Source organism: Elephantulus edwardii, unplaced genomic scaffold (genome assembly GCF_000299155.1).
Source record: "Elephantulus edwardii isolate Elephantulus edwardi_28Jun2011 unplaced genomic scaffold, EleEdw1.0 scaffold00223, whole genome shotgun sequence".
Classification (NCBI taxonomy): Eukaryota; Metazoa; Chordata; class Mammalia; order Macroscelidea; family Macroscelididae; genus Elephantulus; species Elephantulus edwardii.
The window spans coordinates 4,896,395-4,903,936 of record NW_006399973.1 but is presented as its reverse complement, the minus strand read 5'-3'; the positions used below and the strand labels follow the sequence as shown (position 1 = coordinate 4,903,936).

The 7,542-nt window shown below is 36.8% G+C and overlaps 1 protein-coding gene across 3 annotated transcripts in view; it reads left to right on the top strand.

The window, feature by feature from the left end:
- The window catches only part of NOL10 (nucleolar protein 10), a 128,654-nt gene that overhangs the window by 51,741 nt on the left and 69,371 nt on the right, over positions 1-7,542 (top strand). The window lies entirely within an intron of this gene.

Genomic DNA, 7,542 nt, shown 5'->3' with positions numbered 1-7,542 from the left:
TATCCAAATAGGCAACGAGGAGGTAAAATTATCCCTCTATGCTGATGACATGATAGTATACTTAGAAAACCCTAAAGACTCAGCAAGAAAACTATAGGAATATAAATTTCATTGCTAAGGTTTTCAGGATTTTAAACTTTCAGATACTTGTGTTGAAGAATTTTAGAAAGTACATTCTCCTTACACAATTTAAACATCCAGTAAAGAAAATTCTTCATATTTATTATTGCCGCTATGAAATTGTTTAATCATATGCATATTTTCACAATAGTAATAGTGTTTTGGTTGATTTTTACTCTTTATGTTTTCAGGACACTCTTATGTCATGGGAAGCATTCTGAAATACTTCTTTTGATTGATAATAACTTCAAGCTTTTCCATTTTCTTAAACTGTTTCTCTTTCCCCCTGATTCATAAATGCCTGCTTCTGTATTGGTATCTGTTTGCTTATCCATCTTTCCCTGTATTTGCTTGTTTTTCTAAGTATTTATTAATTGTACCAATTGTGTCTTAAACCCAATGCTGTGTACTGGCTGTCTTAACAATGTACAGGGTACTACTTTTTACTCAAGAGTTTATAGCTAGGAATGTAAACAAGAAGTGAGGCAATTTTAACTCGATGTAATGAGTGCTCTGTGAGGGTAAGGAGGAGTCTTTTGAGAGGGTAGTAGTAGGAAACACATTATTGCAATGTAGGGAGCTGAAGAATGATGGGAAGTGTGGTCTTTAAGAAAATGTCCCAGAGGAAGTGGCGCCTTCTAAGATGAGAGATGAAGGATGATTGTACTAGATGAAGGGCCTGGAGATAGAGCAAATAGCAGCATAGGAGAATAATCTTACGGGTAGATGGAACAGTACATGCAAAAATCAGGGATAAAGTAATTCCATGTTGTTGAACCTTCAAGAAAAGCAAGGAGGCTGAAAGGTTACTCAAGAGCCAGTTATCAAGTCAGTATAAGTCAGGTGGGGAAATGTGGAGCAGAGAATCTTTGAAAAGTTTTAAGCAGGAGAAGTGTGATACGATCAAGTTTGTGTTTTAGAAAAAAAAAAAATTAAAAAAAAAAGTTTGTGTTTTAGAAAGATTACTTTGGCAGTGCAAAGGGAATGGACTAGATAGGATCTAATCAGGAAGCAGCAAGAAGTAGCTGTGTAGCAAGGTACATGAGCAATGACAGTGGCATATGCTTTCTTTGCCAGCTCTCCTTTTTGAGTTGTGACTGTCTTAGATGATGAAAACTTTTGAGAACTCTTAACTTAGTTGGCAGTAATTCTAAAAGACTATCCTTCACTTGTCAAATGTGTCAAACTTGTCTCGGAGGTGTTCATTGACTAAGATTTATAAAGACCACAAAAAGCATTCTTTGCTTTGTCTAGTGCAATAAAATCTTTTCTCAAGTTTAGCCTCTTTTGGAAACTCAAGAGGCAAAGTGAATTACATTGCCCCAATAACCTTTACTTCTATTGTGAGAATGAGTTCTTTTCATTTTCCTTTAGGAACAGATAAATGCCATTTTTTGATCATCAGCAACTAAGAGTACATAGTGGAAACTACCTGAAGGTAGTAAGACAATAGGGCTGCAGCAGGAACTCAGTGGGTTGCAAAATGCAGCCTACAGAGTTTTCTTGTGTGGCCGCAGGGAGAGGACAGCCATCTCACCAGCCTTTGTATGCGAGGATGATGTTTGAACAGTTAGCTATAACTTAAAGGATTTTTTAAGTTTGTAAGATTGAGTTAGTTAACTAATTTGCTGTGGAGATTACAGAAGAAGGGGCTAGAAATCAAAGATGTAACTCCTTTTTTTTTATTATTGTTTCAGAAGTGCTAATTACTGGGTCAAGGAGAGATGACTTATTAGCATAATAACAAAGAAAACCTTACTCTTGATGGGATTATATTCACAGGAGATGAGATACAGTTGAGATCTCAACTTGTCTTTTTTGAGGGACCCAAACTCAACATATCACACAAAGATTAACTCCAGTTCACATTACCTTGTCTTTTGTCTCCATTCTATTTCATCACTTGACTTAGGACCTTAATATGATATCAGAACTGTAGGATACTTCACTATCCATTCCTTATTCTCTGAGCTCTGTTTTTTTTTTTTTATTGTATTATTTTTACTTGTACCGTCAAATCAGATCTGACTGGTACAGGAGGAGATTGCCCCCTCCTTCTCCAGCAAACATCTGGTGGATTTGAACCGAGTACCTCTGGGATTGCAGTGCAGCGTCTTGCCACTAGGCCACCAGAGCTCCCTTGAGTTCTGTTTTTGAAGATGTGCTTTTTGTTCCAAGTAGTGAGGATTTTTAACTAACATGATTGAGAAGGGCCAAGTAATAAAAATGGTGAGAGACTGGCTTTTTTATTTCTGTGCGTTGGTTTTGTTTGTTTGTTGTTTTTTTTTTTTATTTTAATTTTTTTTAATTTAAATTTTCCTTTTTTTTTAAAATTTGAAAATCTTAGCCTAGCTTGTGCTTTGTAACTAGAATTTAACAGAAAGCAGAGGGGTGGGGGGATCTGCAGAACCCGTTCCCAGGTGCCTGTGCATGTGAGGACAGTGGGACCTAAGTTATTCTTGCTAAGCTAAGTATTATGCTAAAACTTGTACTTAAGTGTTCCTTCCTGACCTACCTTCTTGCCTGCTGCTGTTTGACTGAGGAATGTTTTATAGCGCCACTTGTCTTTACTTGGAACCTGCCTCTTTGTAATACTTCTTCAAAGCAAAAAGAGAGCCCAGGGGTCTGAAAGCCTGCCATTTCCTAGAAGATTTTATCAATCTTACAGAGCTGACATTTGGCATGAAGGCTTATTTGAGGCTCTGCAGAGTCATGGAAGTATGTGTTTAATATATAATTCATGCCAAAAGTAGGAAGTCTGGACAGTGATTTTTAATAACATAAATGAGGTATGAATGCTTCTTTATTTTCCCCTTTGTGGTAAAAATGAAGACAATTTACTGTTCCGTTAGCTTATTAAATTTTATTCCTTTCTATAAGATACTATCTTTCTTAAATACTTGGAATCTTAGAAATTAAATGCAATTCCCAATTTATACTGTTATTTGCCACTATAGCATCTCCGCAGTAAACCAGGTTTTTATAACTAAATGGCTCTTGATAACAGTATTTCTCTAGTCCATGCCCTCTTTACTTAGTGCTGTCCTTTCGTCCCTTTTGGAGATAAGATTCTCTCATTTTGATTTTTGGTTTTTAATTCCAGTATTTCATTTACTTACTTATAGCTCTAGAGGCTAATGCAGAGGTGGTTTTTCCAGTTGAATTTTCCTCAGAAATGCAAGTCAGTCTTAAATTAGTTCTTAATAATTAACATCTTTGGCAACCATGGAGTGAGGGAATCCAAGTCCCCTATGCCATTCAGCTTGAAACCAGTTGGAAATGTTGCTGAGTCCAAAGGCCCCTGTGCCTCAGAGAGCTCCTAAAACAATTCATTATTAATGTTTGCTAATATGATATGTAGACTTGAGAAAAACATATTCAGTATTTGTTTAGTAAACTATCTGATTAGAAGAATAAAAAGATCTCAGTTAATTAAAAGTGTGTTTTAATTAATAGATTTTTTTGAAACAAAGGTAATATTTTAAGTAACTATACAAGTGATATACAGGGTTAGTGAACCCATGGCAATTGTTGTTGTAACATGCCATACTGACCCTTATGAACAACAGCTCTGATTCCTATCCTATGCCATTTTCACTATCTCTGACACACTAGAACCCATTGTGACAGTTTGGTTGAGGTTTTCCTCTCCTTCATTGACCCTTTTCCTTTCCTAGCATGATGTCCGTCTCCAAGGAATAGCCTCTCTAGCAGCATACCTGAAGTATGTGAGACAAAATTTTTTCATTTTTGCCTCCAAGGAGCACTCTGACTGCATTTTCCCCAATACATATTTGTTTGTTCTTTTGGCAGTCCTTGTACTCTTCTCCAACACCACAGCTCAAAGGCATTAACTCTTCTTCTGCCATTTTTATTCATTCTCCAGCTCTCAGATGATCAGAAAGACCCTGACCTGAATCAAATGCACCTTAGTCCTCAAACTGATGTCATTGCTCCCAAATAATTTGGATAGGTCCCTGACTGCAGACATCTTCCATGCAGTCCGTTTCCTGATTTCGTTAGTGTACTGATTGACATGTTTCATCTAATAGATGCAGCCCTGGATGCACTCACAAATCTATGCCAGGAAATTTGGAGGACAGCTGTCTGTCCAGCTCATTGTCCGTATTTGTTCCCATTCCCAAGAAAGATGATTGCAAACAATATCATTAATAGTGCATGCAAGCCAAATACTGCTGAAAATTTTAAAAAGGATATAACGGTACAAAAGAACCACCAGAAGTTCAAGCAGGATTTAGAAGAGGCCATGGCACCGAGGTTATCATTGCTGATGTCGGGTGATCTTAGCTGAAAGTAAAGAATACGAGAAGAATGTGTATTTTTCTCTAATTGACTATGCCAAGGTATTTGACTGTGCAGATCATTACAAGTTTTGGCCAACATTGAGAAGAATTGGAATCCCAAAACAATTATGCTTGTGTGGAACCTATGCCTAGACCCAGAGGCTGTTGAGTGACAGAGCAAAGGAACACTACATGGTTTAAAATTAAGAAAAGAGTGCGTCAGAGTTATATTCTCTTTCCATACCTATTCAGTCTGTTGAGCAAATTGTTCAAGAAACTGGACTCTAGGAGAAAGAATGTGGCACTGAGATCAGAGGAAGACTTATCAGTAACCTGCACTAGGCAGATGACACAGCCTTGCTTGCTGTAAGTGAGGAGGACTTCAAACACGTGTTGCAAAAGATCAGAGAATAGGCCTTCAATATGGGTTGTGTCTCAATGTCAGGAAATAAAAACTCAAACTACTGAACCAATAGACAGCATCATAATAGATGGGGGGGAAAAATTGAAGTTATCAAGGATTTTATCTTGTTTGGATCCATATTCAGCACCCTTGGTAATAGCAGACAGGAAGTCAGAAGACATGTAAGTTAGTTATTTGAAAACAATTTACTAGGGAATAATACTTAAAAATTTTTTTTTGCTTATTTTCACTAAACTAAGATAACTAACATATTAGTTAAATATTTGGTATTTAACGACGTTTAATGATATTTCATTTAAATTACTTCTTAAATCTGAAAAGTAACTAGGCCCAGAGTAAATGTAAATATGGCATAAAGGTTTTATTTAATCTGTAATAGTACCACTGTTTCTATTATTAGAGACTTGAACCCTATCCAACAAAATTAATAAAATTCAGAAAAATCTTATCTTAAATATAAGTGTTGGAGTGTTAAGAAGGATAAAACCTCAAGAATGTATGATTATATAATGTTTATTTTATACAAACTTAGAAAACAAAAAACTAGTTTAAGTAGGCAAATTTTGTAAAATGTAAGGTTTAGAGGGAGCTCTAGTGTCATAGTTCATAGGGAGTTTCATATATATATTATTCCTTCTATGTGCATTAGTTTAGTGCTCAGGCCTTTTGTTCATAGGGTCACCATGAGTTGTCTACGACTTGACGGCAGTGACTCGCCTAACAACAACAACAACTCATTCCTTTATACTTTTCTCTTCTTTGTAAGAAGCTTTGTTATGATTTCAAAGGCACAGAGTTCAAATCCACCAGCTACTCTACAGGAGAAAGATGGGCAGTCTCCTCATATGCACTCTACTGCCACTGAAAACTTGCTGGTGGGTCAGCTGTGGACTGGTTCTGACTCGATGGCACTCAACAACAACATATACATGAATCTATATTTTTCTATTATAAAGAGAGCTCTCGTGGCACAGTAGATCATGCTGCTGACTCAGGAGCTGTGCCTTTCTTTTCTTTTAGGTCTCTATAATTTACACCTAGTATTAGAATTACTGGCTTATTGGATAGTTGTTCTCTTAATTTTTTGAGAATGTGCCATTTTATTTTCCATAGTGATTGTAGCATTTTTACAGTCCCACTAGCAATCAGTGAGGCTTTCAGTCATCCCACATCCTTGCCAACACTTGTTACTATTTTAAAAGCAGTGCCACTTTAGTTGGGTTAAGATGGTATCTCTTAACTTCATTTGCATTTCTAAATATTTATTTATGTTTTAGTTTACACATGTTTATTTGCGTGAAAGTTCATCATACTGCATTTTCATTCAATATTTGATGACCATTTTGTTTTATAAACTTTAATTACCATTGATTAATGTCATTATCAAGGATTTCATTTTACTTGGATCTACAGTCAATACCCGTGGAAGCAGCAGTCAGGAAATGAAAAAATGTATTGCATTGGGCACATCTGCTGGCAAAGACCCCTTGAAACTGCTGAAGGGCAAGGATACAAGCCTAAGATGGGCATGACCAAAGCCATGGTGTTCTCAGTTGCTTCCTATGCATTTGAAAGCCACACAGTGAATCAGGATAACAGAAGAAGAGTTGATGCCTTTAAGTTGTGTTACAGAGTAAACAGCTAGGACTTTTAGAGTTTCTTAGAGACAGGGATGGAGTCTTCTCTGCTTTGGAAATGTTGTTAGGAGTGGCCAGTCATTGGAAGAGGACATGATGGGAAAAGGTGGTGGATCAGCAAAAGAAAGAGGACCCTCAGTAAGATGAATCAGCCCAGTGCCTATAGCAATGCGCTCGAGTATGTCAGAGATGATGTGGATGACACAGGATAGGGCGGGGTTCAGATCCACTGTTCATAGGGCTTCTATGAGTTGTAGTCAATGACATTAAACAAGAACAACAACATGTATAGGATCATTCTATCTGCGTTTAGGGGTAGTTTTACCTCTTCCTTTCTGTTGTGGATACTTTATATTTCTCTTTATTTTTTATTCCTCCGACAAGGACCTCTGGTATAGTTGGCCAGGTAGAGAGATATTAACGAGTATCTTTTCCTTCCTCCTCAAAAGGAAGATTCTCAATCTTTTCCTATTAAGTATAATGTTGGCTATTGATATTGTGTATTAGACCCTTAATTATGTTGATAAATTTCCCTTTTATTTCTATTTTGCTGAATATTTTTATCAGGAATGGTTGTAGAATTTTATTGAAAGCTTTTTCTGTGTCATTTGATGTGTTTCTTATTTATATGGTAGAGTACACTGATAGGTTGGAAAATTAAAAAAAAAGTTGAATCACCTCTGTGATCTGGGTATGAACATTCAGTATGAATTGAAGCTCAATATCAAGAAAACAAAGATTCTCAACCACTGTGCTAGTTGGCAGCATCATGATAGATGGTGAAGAAATTGAGATTGTTGACAGCTTCAGTTTGCTTGACTCCACAATCAACACTCTTGGTACCAGCAGCCAGGAAATCAAAAGACAAATTGCATTGGAAAAGTCTACTGTAAGGGACCTCTCTAGAGTACTGAAGAGCAGTGATGTCAGTCTAGAGACCAAGGTGCACCTGATCCAGGCCATAGTCTTCTCATTTACTTGCGACGTGTCAGAGAGCTGGACCTTGACTAGGGATGATAGAAAGAGAATTGATGCTTTCGAGATGTGGTGCTGGAGA